Source organism: Saccopteryx bilineata, chromosome 11 (genome assembly GCF_036850765.1).
Source record: "Saccopteryx bilineata isolate mSacBil1 chromosome 11, mSacBil1_pri_phased_curated, whole genome shotgun sequence".
In the NCBI taxonomy this organism is placed as follows: Eukaryota; Metazoa; Chordata; class Mammalia; order Chiroptera; family Emballonuridae; genus Saccopteryx; species Saccopteryx bilineata.
In genome coordinates, this window is record NC_089500.1 from 41,244,609 (window position 1) to 41,265,880 (window position 21,272).

Below are 21,272 nucleotides of genomic sequence, written 5' to 3' on the forward strand. Positions count from 1 at the left end.
TGCCAGCCAGAGTCTGGGCACCTAAACTTTAGCCCTCGTTCCACAGATTGCATTTTCCAACCTACTAGAAGCTTTTCTTAAACGAGCAAAGAGCCAGGAGCGGGCAAAGGGAGGCTCGCCACCACTGGTTTTCCAAATTTAATAACTGTGTTAAATAGTAAGATTTTCACAAAACCACACAAGGTTTGCCTTAGATTTATAGGCTTTCAGATTTTAATATCCTTTCGTGTTTGTTACCTAGTTTTCCTTACAGCAGCCCTTTGAGATAGTAAAACATTGATTATTATCCACATGTTATAGGTACAGAAATTGAGTCTCGTAAGAGCCAAATCCCTTAGCAAGTTCAAATAAAAAGTAAGTCGTTGTGCACAGTTAACATTCCTCAGAGCAAATGAGGGGAACTGGTCCTACAAAAGTGGGTATCTGTCTATAAACATAGGGTTCCAGGTCTGTTAAGTTTGGGGAACAATGCTCTCATTTTGGAAACCCCATATGAAGAAACCTATTTAACTCAATGTTTTCCAAATTTATTTGGTCATTAATTCACCACTTTCCCCACCTGGTAGCATCTAACAGTACTGTTTTCTCATAACATTTTGGGAAACACCAGGAAAAAATGAAAACTTTTGTAATAAAAAATATATTTCTATAAAAGTTTATTTGTGCTATTTAAAATAATTTAGCTCTAATAATCTTACCCATAATAATTTAAGAAGTGCAGAAGGGACCCACGTGGCTGTCAGCCACCAATAGTATTTTGAGATTCATGGAGCAGTGTACAGGTGCCGTGGGAGAGGTGAGATTCACTCTAGGTCTCGGCCACTTAAATTATTTAACCTCTGTAAGCCAGTTGCTCTGTCTGGAAATGGTGTTATATTATTACTTTATGGTCATAGCGAAGATTAAATCAGTTGACTCAGATAAAGCACTTGACACAGTGCCTGGCATATTAGTAAGTGCTCAGAAAATACTAACCTTAATTATTTCATGAGCTCCATGCACATTTGCTGTTCAGCAGAGTCTGGTAGACAGTCTTGTCTCAGGCATGCAATCAAGATTTGATTGTACTTGAGAAAATTAGTTGAATAAAGTGTTCCATCTTAATGTAACTGTAGGAAAAAAAGTGGCCTATTGTATTAGTTTCCTAGGGCTACCATAACAATGTATCACAGACTAAGTGGCTTGAACTACAGAAATGTATTGTCTCATTGTTCTGAAGGCCAGAAGTCCACTGTCTACTGGTTCCTCCCAAGGGATATGGGGTCAAGGCTGATCCAGGCCTCTCTTCTAGTTTCTGGTCATTTCTGACAGTCTTTGGCATTCTTTGCTTGCGGTCACATCACCCTGATCTCTGCCTTCATGTTCTCATGGTGTTCTCCCTGTGTATCTGTCTCTGTGTTCAAGTTTCCCCTTTTTATAAGGACACCAGTCATATTGGATTAGGGTCCACCCTACTCCAGTGGGACCTCATCTTAATCACATCTCTAAGGACCCTATTTCCAAATAAGGTCACATTCTGAGATGCTAGAGGTTAAGACTTTAACATATGAATATTTGGGGGACACAATTCAACCCACAACTGCAATATAATAATTCAATCCCAGTAAGAACATGCAAGAAAAAGATTTGGTTAAATATACCATTGTGAAATTTTGTGCTTGCTTTTTTCTCTTAGAACTATTTTTTCAATCAACTTTATGCAACAAAATCTATTTTAAGTGACAGTTCAATGAGTTTTGACAAATGTATATACCTTTGTAACCATCACCCCAATCAAGATATAGATCACTTCCATCATTCTAAGTTTTCTCCTGTCCCTCCCTCTCCCCACACCCTCGCCCCTAGGCAATCACTCCTCTGCTTCCTGCCACTGTAGATTAGTTGTAATTGTATCTTTTCTAGCATTTCATATAAATGAAATTATACAGCACATATATTCTGTGCTGGCTCTTTTGCTTGTGTCTGTTATTAAAGAGAGCAAATTAATCCATAGGAATCTAGTGTAGAAGTTTTTAGTAACTATAAACCAAGTCCTTAGAATTCTGTAGCTAGATAGAGCATAATTTTGATAGATCTTTTAAAAATATCTATTCTTTCCTTACTAGGCTCATGGTCTTATATTAGACACCTCATACCCTCCTTAAATGCTCAGATCAGCCTTGTGAAGTTACGTTTCTTTTCCCCATTTATAAAAAGGCAGTTTCTTCGATGACTGCTACCTAAAATGGGTTTAACTGAGGAAAGTTGAATGCATGCCAAGATTAAAGCTTTATAATATTGGAATATGCTTGTAGTCATATTTTTAGTGAAATGTCACAAGATCATGGTAAAGATTAAATGAGATTGTGCATGTCAAGTGTTGAGTACGGTGCCTGACACACAGGAAGGGCCCCCAAAGTGCCACTTGTCGTTAATTTGTTAGTGGACTTCAGAGGCTGTCAAAGCTGGAGCTCCTCTGTTATGATCCTTGAGAGCCGTGGACGGTCCACCCTCCTCCAGAGAGGGGTGGGCCTGGCTGAGGGAGGGTGGTCCTGCCCCTCTCATTCCCTTCCCTCCCCTAGCAGTGCTGCCTTTTAATGATTTTCATCTGCGACTAAATGGTAAGCTTCCCTTGAAAAGGGAAGATTCCACGTGAAGAAATGTGGGCACTGCCCTGAAGGAGTTCTGCCCCCACCATTTATAGTGGAAAAAGGTTTAGTGACTTGGGGCTGCGGGCCTGTGCGGAGCACTCAAACTCTGCTCTTCCGACGTACAGCCTTAGGAAGCGAGGACCGGATATGCCAGCAGCCCCACACGGGGACAGTGCAGTGTCCTTCCAGCTCAGAGCTGGGACTGTTCTCCCAGGCCGAGCCACACTGGAGCAAACCCTGATGGGCATTAGTGAAAGTTCACCATTTAACAGTTCCCCACGTGGGACGTACAAAACATTTTAGAGCTAAAATATGGAATTGGCTGACACCATCTTTTTAGCGCTAACTTTAGTTTGGGCCATTTTTTAGTTCTAATTTGTCACATTTTCCTCATTCCTTATCCTGCATCTCACTTTCGAAATATGTATGATGAAGGTCAATTAGTATGTGTGTTGACATCCATGTTAAACTAAATCTTCAAATTATCTTCTTATAAATCTCGAAGAGGTAGTAATTTCAGCATAAATGGCAATTAAAAAGCAAGAATTATACTTAGTAACCTCTACGGGGGGTACCTGAGGTCCTCCTCTATTGTGGAGTCTTAACAAATACTACTCGTCATCAATAATTTAGGTGGGCTATCATCTGACTTCCATTTAGTGTTACAAGGTCACACATGATACCGGTTCTCTCTGGGGAGATGGCAGAGAGAAAATCGCTGGGCACACGTGTGCACTGAAGCAGAGGTGACCCGGACATCCTCAGTTCTTGGCTCTGAGCAGGTCTTCGAGTTTCCCTGAGCCTCAGTTTCTTTTTGGGGAGGTAACATCGTGAATCAGCTCTTTTCTAGCCTTGAGTTCATTTGCTATTCATTATCAAAATATTAATATGCCGATTCTGTTATAGAGTTGCTAACTCAAATACGATCCTGTTTTATGGGATTAACATTAATTTAGTTCAACGTATTGTCAGACTTGACACTGAGGACATATTCATGCTAATTAGGACAGGTACAGTGAATAGGCTCTGGCTAGAGCTGTCTCATTAAGACTGAATTGAATTGATTTTGATGCTTTCTTACAAATTTTTATATTAAGAGTAACAAATGGCAATTGGCTCTAAGTATATAGACTTTTACCTCAAACAGCCACCATTCCTCTCCACAGTCGTTATTTTACATTTAAACTATGCTAATTTCTTACCTCATTCTATCTCCTTCTTTATTACCATCTAACTAAATTATATTAGTCTTACCAAAGACAGCTTTAGACAGAGGAGTGGTAATCACTGCTTAATTTAACATTTTTCTTTTCCTTTTGGAGAAGAGATAGACACCTACATGCACCCTGACTGGGATCCACCCGGCAACCCCCACCTGGGGCCAGTGCTTGAATCATCCAAGCTATCCTCAGTGCCTGGGCCAATGTTTGAACCAATTGAGCCACTAGCTGCAAGAGGGGAAGAGACAGAGAGAAGGGGGAGAAGAAGGAGAAGAGAAGCAGATGGTTGCTTCTCATATGTGCCCTGACCCAGGATCGTACCTGGGACATTTATATGCCAGCTCAACACTGAGCCAGCCGGCCAGGGCCATTTGTTTAACATTTTAATTTCTATATACCAACTGCATGACACAGAATATTAAGTACATTGTTAGCAGATAAAATAACTCCAGTGATGGGATTTGAGTCCTAGTTTATATAAATGGTTGAATGAATATTAATACTCAGATCACCTTCTCCAAATGGTGGCAAACAGATCAGAAAGTTAAGGGCCATTGTTATGAACTTCATTTGATTACATTTTAGGTGGAAATGTGCAGTTTTAGATGTAAAGATTTAGAATGGTTTGTTTCAACAAAACACTTTTCCATAAAATGCTGGACTGACTTAGAACAGGTCGTTAATTGTTTAGTATCACTCTCGTCCCAGTCTCTTCTTCTGCATATCTGTCACACATAAGAACTACAGAAAGGAGGATGTCCTGTATTTTGGAGGGCACTTCCATTCCCGTGGGCGTTCGGGAAGCAGTGGCTAAGGTTATCATGAGAGTTAGGAGTTTCTGAAGATCTGTTACAAACACTACTTGTGAGATTTAACGTAATTGTGGCAGTTTGGCAAATTCTCCATGCACAGGCTTCACTGAGACAGAAGTTGTACTTAAACAGATTGGAGAATAAAGTAAAAGCAGAAAAAGATATATTTACTGTTTATTGTTATTGGTGGTTAGTAATATCAAATGTTTGTTGATACACATGTATATCTGATGTGTATTATCTTTTCTCGGTGGAAAAGGTAATACAGTGGTACCTTGAGATACAAATTTAATTCGTTCTGTAACCAAGCTCGTAAGTCAGTCAACTCGTATATCAAACTGCTGATACTGGACCCGTGCACCAACGTGCCAACTAGCGGCAGCTTCCCGAATCACGACTTATATCTCAGAATTTCACTCGGATCTTGAACAAAAATATGGACTGAGTCATAGCTCATATCTTAAAAAATTTGTATGTTGGTCTGTTCGTATCTCAAGGTACCACTGTACTTGTAAAATTTAAGTTTCTGGGTACAGTCATCCCTCAGTATCCATAAAGGTTTGGTTCTGTGAACCCCGTCATGGGTACCAAAATCTGTGGATGCTCAAAGTCCACAGATGTATACATACAGTCAGCCCTCCACATCTGCGATTCCCAGTGGCAAATGGAAAATAATGTTCTCAGTCCACAGTTGTTTGAATTTGTGGATGCAAAACCCAGAGAGGAGGGCCAACCCTGTTTATATAACGCTGCATACTCTGCAATATACACTAAGCTGGGATCTCACAGTCAGTTCAGAACCACTGGAAAACCGAGGGAATAAAGAAATCAGAATGGTTGTATGCACGGTGTATGTATAGACTGGCATTTTGTAACTCTCCCTTACAAATAACCATTAAATTCTCCAGAAATAATTATCATTTGTAAAGTCTTTAAAACCATCAATAAAAATAATAGCTTGCTTTTTTGTTAGTTCTGTTTCAGGCATTAGGTAAATGCTTTTCATAACTTTCTACTTTTTTACATGAATTACTGATTTTTCACAATAATCAAAAGGCATTAGCCCTGGCCGGTAGGCTCAGTGGTAGAGCGTCGGCCTGGCGTGCAAGAGTCCCAGGTTCAATTCCCGGCCGGGGCACATAGGAGAAGCGCCCATCTGCTTCTCCACTCCTCCCCCTCTCCTTCCTCTCTGTCTCTCTCGTCCCCTCCCGCAGCAAGGCTCCATTGGAGCAAAGATGGCCTGGGCACTGAGGATGGCTCTGTGGCCTCTGCCTCAGGCGCTAGAATGGCTCTGGATGCAACAGAGCAATGCCCCAGAGGGGCAGAGCATCGCCCCCTGGTGGGCATGGCGGGTAGATCCCGGTCGGGCACATGCGGGAGTCTGTCTGACTGCCTCCCGTTTCCAGCTTCGAAAAAATGAAAAAAAAAAAGACATTATTATTATCTTAAAGATGGGGAAACTGAGGCACAGAGCAGTGAAGTCATGCAGCAGGCACATGGTGGCTCTAGAATGGAAGCCCAGCACACTGGCCCCGGAGCTGACCAGCCAGCTGACCAGAGCATTTTCCTTAGCTATAAATTCATAAGATTATACCATAAAATATTTTACTTCATTTAAAAATGTTACTTTTGTTATACAGTGTATCCGTAAAGTCATGGTGCACTTTTAGCCGGTCACAGGAAAGCAACAAAAGACGATAGAAATGTGAAATCTGCACCAAATAAAAGGAAAACTCTCCCAGTTTCATACCTATTCAGTGCAGTTCGATGTGAGCTCACTCACAGATTTTTTAGGGCTCCTTAGGTAGCTATCCCGTATAGCCTCTACAGACTCGTCACTGACTGATGGCCTACCAGAACGGGGTTTCTCCACCAAACTACCGGTTTCCTTCAACTGCTTATCCCACCGAGTAATGTTATTCCTATGTGGTGGTGTTTCGTTATAAATGCGCCGATATTCACGTTGCACTTTGGTTACAGATTCAAATTTAGCGAGCCACAGAACACACTGAACTTTTCTCTGTACCGTCCACATTCGACTGGCATGGCCGGGGGCTGCTCCGCTGTATACACCGTGTTACGTCATCATCTGCGCATGCGCACATGCTGCCACATTATCCTACAGAAACTGAGAGGGTTTTCCTTTTATTTGGTGCAGATTTCACATTTCTTTCGTCTTTTGTTGCTTTCCTGTGACCAGCCAAAAGTGCACCATGACTTTATGGACACACTGTAGAATAAACATCCACCCATCTTGTTTGTAACGTTTCTTATAGTCTCTGTGTTTAAATAATGTGCAGCTATACTACGGAATTACGTTCCATTAAGCATTCTGCCCTTTTGAGCCCTAGGTTGGTTTTTGTTTCCCCTTCTGCTCCTCTTCCCTACACTAAAGTGGACCTGATACCTTATATGGTTATTGCAGAGAAGGGAATGTCTATGTAAAGGATGTTGAAAGACAGGGAGCTGTGGAGCACCCACCTTTTTCTCTACTGTAATTCAGTAGTCAGCACGTGTTTATTAGTGTCTACTAAATGCCAGGCTCTGTCCTGGAGACTGGGATACAGGGAGCAAAAACAGTTCCCATCCTCATGGAGCCTGCAGTCTGGTTGATTTCCAAGGGCAAGTCTGAGTACATTTCATTTATGAAAACCCTTCATGCTGGATTGAGACTCAGTGGGGTTTGACTCTCTGGTGCTGACCAGCCCCTCCCCACCCGCCCTGGTCTGTAGGGATCTGCAGGATCCAGAGTCCCTTGTCATTTAAAAAGAAATTTTAATGTTCATTTTATTGATTTTAGAGAGAGGAAGGGAGAGAGAGAAAGACAGGAACATCAAGCTGTTCCAGTGTGTGCCCTGACCGGGGATTGAACTGGCAACCTCTGTGCTATGGAATGATGCTCTAACCCACTGAGCTATCTGGCCAGGGCCCTTGTCATCTTTTTAAACCTCAGCAATACCAACACTCCTAAGGCCTTGCTTCCCAGAATGTGGACTGCTCACCCTGGAGGTTTCTCACAGCACGGATGTCTTTACTCTGCAGTATGACAGCACCAGGCTTCTCCTTTGGGGAAGTATTAGGTGTTTATTTCCACAAAACCCCTTTCACTGCACTAGAGTTTAATTTTTCCTTAGTTGGCATTTGTGCCTATTAACTCCATGAGATTGTGGGTTTTGTTTCTCTTTTTATTTGTGGGGTGGGATGGGTAGGTACAAATCAAACAGCGGTTGAGGGCCATTGCCCTGAGGGAAAAATTGCTGAGATCATTTCCTGGAAGGAGATCAGAGCACTCAATTATAGAGCCTTATAGACTTGCTTTGTCATCATCAGTGCTGTTTATTCATTCTCTGCTGTGTGCAAAAATAAAAAAAGTATTTCATTAAGTATAGTGGGGGGAGTTGATAGGAAAAATAACTGAGTTGTTAGTGCTTACCCACTGATTTCATTCTGATTGTATCTGTAGACTTTCAATTGATGCCTCTAATCCTCCATTCAACAGGCTGGAGCTCTGTGAGCTCATTTGTCGGTGAACTTTATCTGGGTCAAGGATCTACATGGTTCTCTAAAAATGAGGCTTCAGCCTCACAATCTTCAGAAGGAAGTAGTAACAAAGAGGGATCATTCAGATTTGTTATCAAGAAGCTCATAGCAAATTGCAAGACCTGGAGGAACTTTTCAATCTTCCTCCTAAACCTCTCTCACTGCTACCCACTTGTAGGGATCAAGATCCTACTATGGAGTAAACCAGGGGAGCGATGGGCAAGCCCGAAAGCATTAGAAACTGGCCTCCTGAACACATAAGTAGACAGGTGGTTGGAAAATGAGTTAAAACTAGTCTGAACCCTCCTTCCCCTAATACTCTCACACTCTTCTTGTCTCTCCTGTGGTTTTCCTTTCCATCAATTTCTCATCTCCCTCCACATCACTGGCCTTTTTTCCCCCCCCCCCCCGTCACTTCCTGCCCCTCTCCCATTCCATTGTTTCTTCTCATTTCTTCTTAGCCTCTGTTCTTGAGCTGTTTTCTGTCTCTTCCCTGCTTCTTGAACACTGACCACTTTCCTCCGTAGACGAAATTTCATTACCCACCTCACCCCGCCACTCCCACCGTGGCATTATATACCGTGTCTTGTGGTTAAATAACCATCTAATAAAATTAAACTGGGTCTTTTAAGAATACCAAAGACATTCTGCTGCACACTTCACTTCCTGGAGCGGAAGAGCTCCAGTGCAGCGCCATCCGCTGCCACGGGCAAATGTAAGGCCTGTTTTCAGAGCGATCCAAGTCCTAATGGGTCAGAGACCACCAGATTGCCGCAGACTGAGACAGCGCGTTTGAGATGGGAGAATGCAGGCTCAGTTCCCAGATATTTTCCTCCTCACTTGAAATCAGGTTACTTTTTTGACCTTGGGCAATTAATCTGCCTCAGTTTTCCTTCTTTGTAAAAGAGCATATTGGCCTTGCCTTTCTCCCTCTCTGGACCTTTCAAAGGCTTATGGCTTATGATTGATTGTAAGGTCTTTGGCATTCTGGGATCTCATAGGTAACTACTTCAAATGCATAAGGTGCTATATAAATTTTGGGTATGATTTTTTTCTAATGTATTTCCACTTTTGTACTATACTTTTCTTGCCACTCAGGTTGCTCTTTTAAAAAATTGGTTTGTTTTTCTACTCCTTTTGTTATTTATTTTAAGGCATTTTTCCAAGAACACAGATGCCTCCTTTATAGTAGGAATATTGTAAAGAATAGCTTATTGCAATAAAATACCAAGGAGGGTGATTACCTCGCTGCCTTCTTCCTAATCTGTGCCTTCAGTGCTATCTCCTCTCCCATCAGGTCCTAAGCAGAAAGTTTCATCAATCTGTGTCCCTTCTAAAACAGCCTGAGAAGCAAATGCTCATACCAGGCTGAGCAATTCAGCTGCAGGCACTGATGGGTCTCCCAGGGTCACTGGCCACAGTCAACTGCTGGCAGACCCAGCTTCGGCCACATCATAAGAAACAGGGCCTGGCCCTGGCCAGTTGGCTCAGTGGTAGAGTGTCGGCCTGGCCTGTGGAAGTCCCGGGTTCGATTCCCAGCCAGGGCACACAGGAGAGGTGCCCATCTGCTTCTCCACCCCTCCCCTTCTCCTTCCTCTCTGTCTCTCTCTTCCCCTCCCGCAGCCGAGGCTCCATTGGAGCAAAAGATGGCCCGGGCGCTGGGGATGGATCCTTGGCCTCTGCCCCAGGCGCTGGAGTGGCTCTGGTCGCGGCAGAGCTACGCCCCAGATGGGCAGAGCATCGCCCCCTGGTGGGCATGCCGGGTGGATCCTGGTCGGGAGGATGCGGAAGTCTGTCTGACTGCCTCTCAGTTTCCAGCTTCAGAAAAATACAAAAAAAAAAAAAAAAATGAACCAGAATGGCCCAAACAGCCAGAAAGGAATCGTGTATGCAGATAAAGATACCTAGTACCAGGATCACTTAGAAGCCTTGTTGGCATGCCTCTCAACACCCCGCCCCGGTTCTGCATGTAAGCCTTGAGACTGCTTCCTTCAAATGGCCCAATTTTTTTATTATTCAATCTGTCTTTTTGAAAAGCTGACACTGCTTCTGCATGGAAGAGGTTCTTAGTTTACTAAAAAGGATCTGTTCTGTATCACCAAAACAGTTTTTTTCTCTTGCCAGGGAATCTGAAATGAGACAGTTTCTTTAGTGTTTTAGAACAGTGCCAGATATAAATAAATAAACAATACTCCAGTAAAATGGTACTAAATTAAGAATCTGTCTGAAGTAGGCATTCTGCTCATTATGCACCATATTTTATTGGCCATTTCCTCCTGTCTGTGAAGGCAAATAAAAAGCAGTAGTGATTAAAATTTAATCTTCCTAATCAGCCCGAGAAAAAGCCGTGATTGTTAGGAAATCTTTTTCTTTTTTTTTCACTCATACTTTTGGAATGCCTTTCATTTCATGACCACTCCTCCTTTCTTTCAGAGGAATTTTCAATTCCAGTTCTGAGCTAAAATGCTAACTTTCTGAAGACATTTGAATCTCTATGGTTTACACTTCTTAAAATCATAGAATTGTAAAAAAAAAAAAATCAGGACTGATAAAAGCACAATAGGTCAACTGACTCAACTTGCATGTATTATAAATGCAAAAACTTGAAGTGAGAGACAGAATAACTTGCCAAAGACATATAACTTTTATCGTCGGTGACATGACCCAGGCTAACACGTGGGTCTGTTTTCCCGAATCCTCGGGAAACTTGTTTCTGAATTTAGAAACCTCGATCGATGTCAACAGCATGAGAAACTGCGCGGCTCCTTTCCTCTTTAAAAGGTAATTGGGTCAGAGTTAGGAGTATGATCCCTGTAATGTGGAATCACCAAATATAGCTATGTCTTATTTAAAAATAACGTGTCCTGGATTCATAAAACCAGGAACGGTGTGTTCCTTGCTATACCAAACTATTGTTTACTCCCAACATGGCTCCTTTAGGAATATCAATAAATAATTGTCAGAGCATTTAAAGCATAATTTGATCGAAAAGAATGTTATTTGCATGGGGATTCTCCTGTCCTCAGGAATTCCCTGTGCATATGGCTAATTCCCACATTAGACTCTCAACTCTGAATAGTTTACTTCCTCAGTGCCCAGCCTAGCACCGAGTAGAGGAGCCAGCTGAGGTTTTCTAAATGAATGAACAAGAGAGCAAATTAACTTTTTGAACACACCTACTATGTAAGTTAGAATAAGCCAGTATATTTACAAACCTCTGTGCCTTATTTATTTATTTACTTATTTTTTACACACAAAACATCAAGCAATAGGCATCTAAGAATCCCAAGAGGAGGTTCCCAGGGGCTCAATTAAGGTTAGAAGGAATTTCGCTGTTGACACTGCTGGACAAGGAATTTTTATGACCACATCCCCAAAGTCAATAAGTCAAGTTTATTGTCTATTTAAAGGCAGATGTGCCCCATAGTTAACATCTAGGACTAGCAGTTGGAGGAGTAAATAAAAATGCCAGGTTTCTGTGGTGGGGAAATAGTCCATTGTGGGTGGAGGAGTTCACTTCCTGGGCCGGCTGGCCCTGCCTTCGGTGACCGCTGACCATCCTTCCAAACCCTCAGCTAGTTGTGTTCGTCCTGGAACAGACCGAGCGGAAGAATGTGGATGGATCCAGACAGATCTGGCCCTCCTCTTGTGAAAGCCAGAGCATGGATAGCTTAGTAATGGAGAGTGGTAACCTTATCCTGGCACACAATGGCCAGCGTGTAACTATCATGGTAAATTCATTACTAGATAATTACAGGCCGGGCCACTTCACCTCAGAGTCAACTTCCTTCTCTGTGAAATGGTGAGAATACTTAACATTGTGCAGAGGTTTCTGGTTTCAGACGAGAAGGCCATGTCTGAACTCGAGGTACTGCTTTGTTGCCAACCGTTGCTGCTGTTTGCCTCTTCCTTCCAGGAGTTTGTGGGCAGAACACGGCTTCTGTGAGCTCAGGGTGCGCGTGTGGCTTTGAGCCCCCTGTTCTTGCTGTGTTTTGGATCCCGGCGTGGAGGGGCCCTGGGTGAGGGGACAGAGGACCCGATAGTTCCCAAGAGTGTGGAACTCACAGGCTCCAACCCCTTTCTTTCAGTATCAAGCTAAATAGACTCCTGTGTCAGCTGAATATGAGCTTACCATGACCTGAGGCCATTTAATTTTCTGTCCTGCATGTTTCCTCTCCAGCAGGAAAATAAAGGGGAAGGAAGCCTTGTCCCTAAGTCCAGTTTTATGTCTGTATTTCTTTATTCAGTCCTTCATTTAAAATATCCAAGAAATCCTGATTATGAAGCTAAAATGTAGCTAAAATGCCGAGCTTGTAGTAATTCATTTAATATGGCAAGAACTGAACTTTTTAAAAATTTCAAAAGTAACAAATTGTTCAACACCATAAAGCACAAAAGAAGAAAAATAAAACCAAAATTTGCTGGTAACATCACCACCTGGTCGTAACCCCTACTCATATTTGGTGTCTTTGGTTCCGGGGTCATTTTATTGTTACATATTCATACTTTTGCAAAAAAACGGCCTTTCCCCAAACTGTCACAGAGACTGCTTCGGCATTAATGCTGATTTAACTTTTAAGAAATTAGTAACATTTATGGTTCAGCTGAAGTGTGTGTTTAAAAATACTCTGATGTTTTAAGTACATTTAAAAATACCCAAGAAATCTGATTTTAAAATTAATCTGGTAGTAAAAGACACAGCAAAATTTTATCAAGATGTTCTCTTTTTTTTCCAGTTCTCTTTCCTTTTGGAAAAAAAGAAAAAGCAGAGAAATTTTGGCAAAGGGTTGTTCTTTTCATAGTCTCAGTTTGGTAATCTAATAAGGGAGCTTTTCAGATGCATATTTCATTGTGAGAAAGAAAAGAACACAAAGGCACATTGGGGGCACACCATCTCTAGCAGAAGTTGTGCATTGAAATAGATATAGAGTAGTAAGAAGGGTAACATTTTGCTATTCCAGATTAGGAAGTAATTGCAGATTAATTTAACATAGTTGCAGTCATTTTTTTAAAAAAAGGAAAGCTTGCAATTTGGTTTTTAAATTTCGTTTTATTTATTGATTTTAAAGAGAGAGAAAGGGAGAGAAGCAGACAGAAACATTGATCTGTTCCTGTATGTGCCCTGACTGGGAATCAAACCCACAATCTCTGTGTATCGGGGCAACACTAACCAACCGAGCTATTTAGCCAGGTCATTTTGGAACACTTTGAAGCCTACTATTTTTAAGATGTGGAAATAAGATTTTGATCTGAAGTGAAAAATCAATACTATGAGGATGATTTCATTCTCTCACTTCCTTTCCGTACACTTTGTCCAAAGCACGTAACTTGTTATGATCTGTCCTATTTTTAAAATTTACCTATACCCCACAATGTAATATTTTGTCAGTTAAAATGCTTTTTTTTCTCACCCATGAATCTTGCCTCCTCAACTACTTTAAGTGTTCTCTGAACATCCCACTAGATCCACAGAAGTCTCCTCTGCACATCTATCTGGTTTACTGGTTTGTCAAATCTCATTTTTCACGTGCAGAAGGAAAGAAACTCCCTTTGTCTGCTTGTATTGTCTGCCTTTGCAAACTTGTTTCTTTGACTGCTGGCGGCTTCATCTATCTGTAGGGTGGGAAGATTCACCCTTGTCTTAGAGATGAGGAAAACTGGAGTCCGACAGGTTTGATAACTTCTTCAAGATGACACAAAGGCTAACTCTGAGCTCAGACCAGGTGTTCAGATTTCAAAAACCAGGACTCTCCTGTCGCCTTCAGGTGTTCTTTATAGGTGACTTTTCCAGCTATGTTGTTTTTTCCTGTAATATGTTTCTCTGTACTCATTATGGGAAGAAATTTTTCTTCAATAATATGTTATATACTTTCCAATCTAAATCTGGGGTTTGGTTTTGGGATGACTTAATTTTGGATGATTTTTGCATAGACTGAAAAACGAGTGACCGTACTGTTATGAAGGTATGAATTTCGAGTCAGTAGGATCTATGAGTTTGAAGGGGGCTTCTGTGAATAAAGTGAAGGGAAGATTTGGTGTCAAATTTGGCTGCTCAGAAGACTTTCATTCTAATTATCCTCTGACTTTAGACATGGACAGAAATTGTCCTCTACATCATATGATACGGTACTCAACAATTTTAAAGCACTACTGGGGCCTTTTTTTAAAATTCATGTGAAATTATAAGAAAAATAATTTTTTTTCCTCTTCAGGGTTATTCTGCTATTTATTTAGTTAAAGTCAGCAGAGACCATGTAGCTTGACACCTGGCCAGCACCCAATAATACACGAATGAAGGAAGAAACAAATGAGACTTATTACGAATACATTGACATTGTTGTTGAGAATCTTTTTATATGATTAAGTAACTGTGGTCAGTAAAGTGATGTTTCTCTACAAAGCTGTTATGGTGAGTCCAATAGGATTGTGTCAGTCCTGAAATAACACTCCTGAGGCAACCATAAATTACTATCCTAGGAAGCAGGATCCTTGACTAAGATACTTTGATCACAGTTTGCATGCCCTAAATGGTTGGCCAACTATCAGAAAATAGAATGAACCAAAACACCCTATGCTCCAGACATTCTATATAATGTAGATGCTGCTTAAGTGTATGTATGTGAGGTGTGTCTGTGTGTGTGCACATGTATTTTAAACCAGACTGATATTTGTGGAAAAGTTATGAGTTGAATTAAATCCCTTTGCTGCTCTATTGAATGATATGAATTACAATATCAAATTATATAGGTAAGTATTTGACTATTGACATGCTTTTCCTGAAATAGCCCTAAGAAACCTGTTTCTTTTCCCAATGAAAAAAGGTAATACGTATAGTCCAACTTGATAGCGAAACCTGACATAAGACAGGGACATACATTCTTAACAAATAAAGTCATTAAAACTTTAGGTTTAAACTTCAGCTCTTTTGTTTGAGGCAGTGCCCCTGAGGCTCCTGTTTGAACAGCACATAGCTAGGTTAGATTTAGGAGGCAACTTTTTCATTAGCTTCTTTTGAAACATGCCTGAAGTCAAATCCCTTGAAGGATTCTCCTACCAACCAAAAAAATCATTGCCGCTCTATTGGGTCGGTGTGATGGATGATTATGCTAAGAGGAGGCCGCAGACTGGAAGCAGCTGGGAGCTGGGAATGTTAAAGAGAAACCAATCAACATGCCTGGAAAATCCATCCAGGAATAAAATGAGGAAAAAGAAGAATTAAAAATAAAATTTCAGACAGCTGGCCTGACCTGTGGTGGTGCAGTGGATAAAGCATCGACCTGGAATGCTGAGGTCGCCGGTTCAAAACCCTGGGCTTGCCCGGTCAAGGCACTTATGGGAGTTGATGCTTCCTGCTTCTCTTTTTCTCTCTCTCCTCTAAAATGAATAAATAAATAAAAATTTTTAAAAAAATCAGACAGCTGTTTTCTGTCAGAGTATTTTAGTCAAATTTGGTGAGAAGAAATAGTAAACATCATTTTGGCTTTTTTTTTTTAAGCAACATTTGGCCCTAGCTGGGAATCTCAGTGGTTAGAGCATTGTCCTGGAACGCCAAGGTCATGGGTTCAATCTCTGGTCAGAGAGAAGCACATATGAGAAGCAACAATGAGTGCACAACTGAATGGAACAACTAACTGGAACGAGTTGATGCTTCTTTCTCTCATTCTCTCTCCCTTCCACCCTACCTCAAATCAATGGAAAAGTTTGGTTTTTTTAAAAAGCAACATTTCACACAAATTTAAATGAGTGTGTGAACAGTAAATTGTTTTGATTGGAGGAGTTTTTTCCAAGATAATTTTTGGTTTATTTTCTTTTTAAGTAGAATTTAGAAAAAAAGTGAATAAATCTTAGGTATCCATATAGATACAACCGTGTAATTACCCAGATCGAATTTAGAAGTTCTCGCGCTCTCCAGACGGCTCCTTCTTACTCCGCCCTGTCAGTACCCAACGTGGTGGCCAGCGCCCTGCGCTCTGGCCTCACACATTCGCGGCACTCTCCGCAAGTCCGTGTGATCCGGCTTTCGTCTGGCAGCTCCATTGATGCCGTGTGGGCATCATCATTCTTCTTCCTCGCCACGTGGCTATATTAATTCCTTTTATTTTCACAAAATCAACAAAGAAGGGAGAAATAGTGTTAGAAGGGGGAGGGAGATGCACGTGTTGTGGGGTCATAGACCATTTGTATTTGGTTCTAAAATACCACTGTCCCTCTGCTTCCACATGAGTGATCAGTTCATGTTTGACATGATTTGGGCTTCATGTATAAACAAAAAATCAAGCAAAGCGTACTGTGCTATCCAATATGATAGCTACCAGCGACACGTGGCTACCTAAATGAAAATGAAAATGAATTAAATTAAAATTACAATTCAGCTCCTCAGTTGCACTAGCTACAGGTCAGATGCTCAAGCAGCCACACGTGGCTGTGGTTGCCGTTCTGAATGGTGCAGATACTGGCTGTTTCCATTAGTGCAGGGAGTTCTGTTGGACCATGCTGTTTAGAAAGCTGGCTGTTAGCTCCCTTCCTCTTCATCTTACTCTTTTCCACACATAAGGATGTTATGGTGGGTTTTATTTCTTTTTTCATTGTAAGTTATTGTTTACAGGTGACCCGTGAGCAGAACAACGTTAGGGTTAGGAGCACTGACCCCCGGGCAGTAAAAAATTTGATTATAACTTTTGACTGCCCCAGAACTTTTGTCCCTTGGTATCCGAGGGGGATTTGTTTCGGGGCCCCCACAGGTATCAGTACCCGAGGATGCTTAAGTCCCCTGTATAAAATGACGTAGATCAGTGCATATGGTCAGCCCTCCATATCCGTGGACGCCCAACCACAGATCAAACACAGTACAGGCATTTATTTGGGGGGGGAAAATCTGCGTATATGTGGAACTGAATAGTTCAAATCCCTGTTGTTTAAGGGTCAACTACAGTCCTGTGGTTCTCAAACCCTGATGTTACAAGCTTCTGTTCCCTGCATCAGCCCTCCACCTTGAGGGAAATAATATGCTCTCCTCCTTTGGGGACTTGGCAGTACTGTTTGGAACCCTCCTTCCAGCATCCCACTGTGTGGGGACCACTCATCAGTCAGATCTCAGCATAGACTTTCTCTAGGGAACCTTCTCTGTCCCCCTGCCCTCAAGCCTGGGTATATATCCTCCATTACATGACCATAGTAACCTGGCCTTCCCTGCCTGCTAGTACTTGCTTGTTCTCGTTCTTCTCTCTCCCACTGGACAGCAAGCCTAGAAGGCCAAGGAGCAGTCTGTCACATTCACTGTTACGGATCCGTCCCTCGGTACAGTGCCTGGCACATAGGAGCCGCTCATAAATCACATGGAAGAAAGGAACAAGGATCTACAGAGGGAAGGGGCAGTGACACATAGCTTAGTGTCAGGGCGTGGTTCCTCTCCCCTAGGTGAGTGTTGCATCCAGGAGAGGGTTCATCAGGGACAGCCTTCTGTCTGGCCACCGTCCCGAATACACATCAGTGCCCTGAGCCGTGTTTCAGTGGTGATGATGCACATCTAAGACATTTGTACCCCTTTTCCTGGTTAAAGTTTATGGTTTTCATTTCATCAGAAGTAGCAGGAAAAGACATGCAGACTGAGGTGATGACGGGTGAGTGATTCAAGGGAAGAACAGGTGGGAAAGTAGAGTTGAAGAGTGGTGATAGTATGACAGAAAATTCTGCCGCATCTATTAGGCAGCGGCTGTCCTTGGCATCACCGGCCAGATGTCAACCAGCCAAATGAGCTCGTGGAAAGTCAGCTGTGGAAGGGGGGGAAAGGGAGTATTTTATCAGGACAGGTAACAGAAATCCCAACTCAACCTCACTTTAAAAATAAGTTTATTTGGCCCTGGTCGGTTGGCTCAGTTGGTAGAGCGTCGGCCTGGTGTGCAGGAGTCCCGGGTTCGATTCCTGGCCAGGGCACACAGGAGAAGTGCCCATCTGCTTCTCCACTCCTCCTCCTCTCCTTCCTCTCTGTCTCTCTCTTCCCCTCCCGCAGCCAAGGCTCCACTGGAGCAAAGTTGGCCGGGGCGCTGGGGATGGCTCTATGGCCTCTGCCTCAGGCGCTAGAATGGCTCTGGTTGCAACAGAGCAATGCCCCAGATGGGCAGAACATCGCCCCCTGGTGGGCGTGCCGGGTGGATCCCAGTTGGGCACATGCAGGAGTCTTTCTGACTGCCTCCCCGTTTCCAACTTCAGAAAAATACCAAAAAAAAAAAATTATTTTGCTAAGTAACAGGAAATGTAGAGATAGGGGGCTCAGAGCGGCTGACTTGGTGTCCTCACACTGTCACTGAGAACCCAGGTTCTCTCCGGCTCTTGGTCGGCCATTCTGAACACTGGCCACATCCCTGGGCTGGTAGGAAATTGCTGCTGCACGGACAGGCATCCCATCCGGGATTTAGTGTCTAGAGCAGGGGTAGTCAACCTTTTAATACCTACCGCCCACTTTGGTATCTCTGTTAGTAGTAAAATTTTCTAACCACCCACCGGTTCCACAGTAATGGTGATTTATAAAGTAGGGAAGTAACTTTACTTTATAAAATTTATAAAGCAGAGTTACAGCAAGTTAAAGCATATAATAATAATTACTTACCAAGTACTTTATGTCGGATTTTCGCTGTTTGGCAGAATAAATCTTTATAAAACAACTTACTATAGTTAAATCTTTTTATTTATACTTTGGTTGCTCCGCTACCGCCCACCACAAAAGCGGGAACGCCCACTAGTGGGCGGTACGGACCAGGTTGACTACCACTGGTCTAGATGAAGAGGAAGCCTCAGCTCCCGTCACAGATGAAGAAGGGGTTTGCCAGAAGTTAGATAAAGCATCTGGAGTTGAAAGAACAGTTCCAGATACCCTCCCCCATTCGCAGCCTGTGGGTTTTAAAAGTGCTTTCAGTCTGAACCACTACAGAAAATACTGAATGCAAACCCCTGACTCTTTTAGCTAGTATCAACTAATGCCTTAGAAGTGATCTTAACTAAGGAGACGATACAGAACAGGGAACGCTTCCAGGATGGAAAGAGAGTCTATGAGAAGAGCTGGGAGGGAGGGTTCCCCAGAAACCTGGGCAGCCTGAGCCCAGCCATCATGAAACTCCCTCCTTGCTCTTAGGGGTGAATCCTCCTCCCCAACCCCAGCCGAGGAAACACCGGTTTAATTTTTAAATTTAGCAATATCCATACATTTATGATTTACAATGTAAATGGTCCATATTGTGAGAAATCTGGAATCCTTCAACGGTTCAGTTATGCTTTTTTTTTTTTTCTTCTCCTTCTAGATAAACCTCGCAGTGTTAGAGCTGTGCTGAATGAGGTCACAGTCTAAGTACAGCATTAACCCTGCAAATCTGTTCGTTTTTGCCCGAGCACCCTCGGGCAGGATATAGAATGTGTCCAATTGAAAAACTATTACAGACACTGCAGTGTGCTGTGATGGGCTGAATTATAACGGGGGAGGGGAGCCAGATCTTTAGCCAGGAATTCTCTTTCCAAAAGGAAGTCAGGTAGTATGTAGCTCTTAAGAGTAGAGATCATATGATTGCATTTTCAAAGGAAAAATGTGTTTTCTGGCCACCAGATTTTATTAATATTTCCAAACCTTAACTGTTTTATATTTCCTACCAATTGTGTCTTTGTTTTTTAGGATTTTTTCCCCCTACTCAATACCTCTTTAACTTCTTTTCTCTGCGTAACAAATATCCTTTGGGTTTTTTTTTTTTCCATATCTATTTTGCACTATTGAAAATATCCAGGAACATATAAGGAATAATTAGTGAACACCCATGAACCCACCACTCAATTTAAGAAACAAAACATGAACTCTTTTTCTGTGACCGCCCCGGGGCTCTGGTAAATTCAGGATGGAGAAGAGCGCGAGGCAGGTGGTCTGCGCTTTGTGGAAAGGGGGCCCCCACCTCGTTCCCAGCAGGTGCAGGGCTTCAGAAAGCAAGGCGTTGCCTTCTTGCTGGACATGCAGCTAATGCTAAGGAATCTAACAGTTGTGCCCCAGGTAGCTCCTAAAGCTGTTTCATATCAAAATCTATGATGTTTTGCAAATTTCTATTTTATCGTGCTGGGTTTTATGTACAAAAATTAGATGATTTCCCATTCGTAATCTCCATCAAAAGTATTTTTCAAAATCTCTTTATTCTGCTCATCACTGGCCTGGGCACACATTGTTCGCATGTTTGAAAACAATCTCTGGCTACATTATAAATCTGAGAGTATACTTGTATTCAGAATTCAGACATAAATGTTATTTTAGCTTATTCCTCATTTGTAGACTTGAAATATTTGACCCCTTCATTGAGTGTCCGAGACCTGACTTGACTTGTCTGTGGTTTGGCCTCTAGAAGCAATCAGCCATGTTTGGAGAGTGTTTGAAATATTTATATTGTCTCCGTGGGAAAGATGTAATATTTCATTTTCTCAAAGAGGACAGTTTCTTCTACATGTTCTTGCTGCCACCATGCGATGGCCTTCTGCTCTGTTTCCTCACATTTGCACCTTTGCTGCGGGACTAAACATTGCACATCAACATCTGTCTCCACTCTGCCTTGGGAACTTGGCATCTTCAAAAAGTCCATACGGAAGAGCAGCTCTCTTGTGGCTCGTAACCACACACTCATCACTGGAGTGTACAGCAGTACCCCCTTAGTGCAGGGGATACCTGACACTGCAGATACGGTCGAACCCTGCGTACATGCTCTGTTTTTTCTTATACACGTGTACCTAGGACAAAGTTTAAACTATTCTCGTGCTTTAGGGACATTAAGTAAAACAAGGTTATTTGAACACAGGCACTGCTGTACTGTGACAGTCGATCTGATAACCAAGACCTGGTAAAGGGACTAATGGGTGGGGAGTGCCTACAGCTTGGATCCACTGGACGAAGGGATGACTCATCCTGTGTACAACAAAGCAGGATGGAGAGAGAGTTCATCATGCTGCTCAGAACCGTGCACAGTGTAAAAGTTATGAACTGTTTATTTCTAGAATTTTCTGTTTCATATTTTTGGACCACGATTCACTGTGGGTCATTAAAACTATGGAAA

The 21,272-nt window shown here is 42.3% G+C and overlaps 1 protein-coding gene across 4 annotated transcripts in view; it reads left to right on the forward strand.

Annotated features, from left to right (window-relative positions):
* Nucleotides 1-21,272, forward strand: part of KCTD1 (potassium channel tetramerization domain containing 1) — a 207,403-nt gene that overhangs the window by 130,946 nt on the left and 55,185 nt on the right. The gene's annotated exons all lie outside the window — the stretch shown is intronic.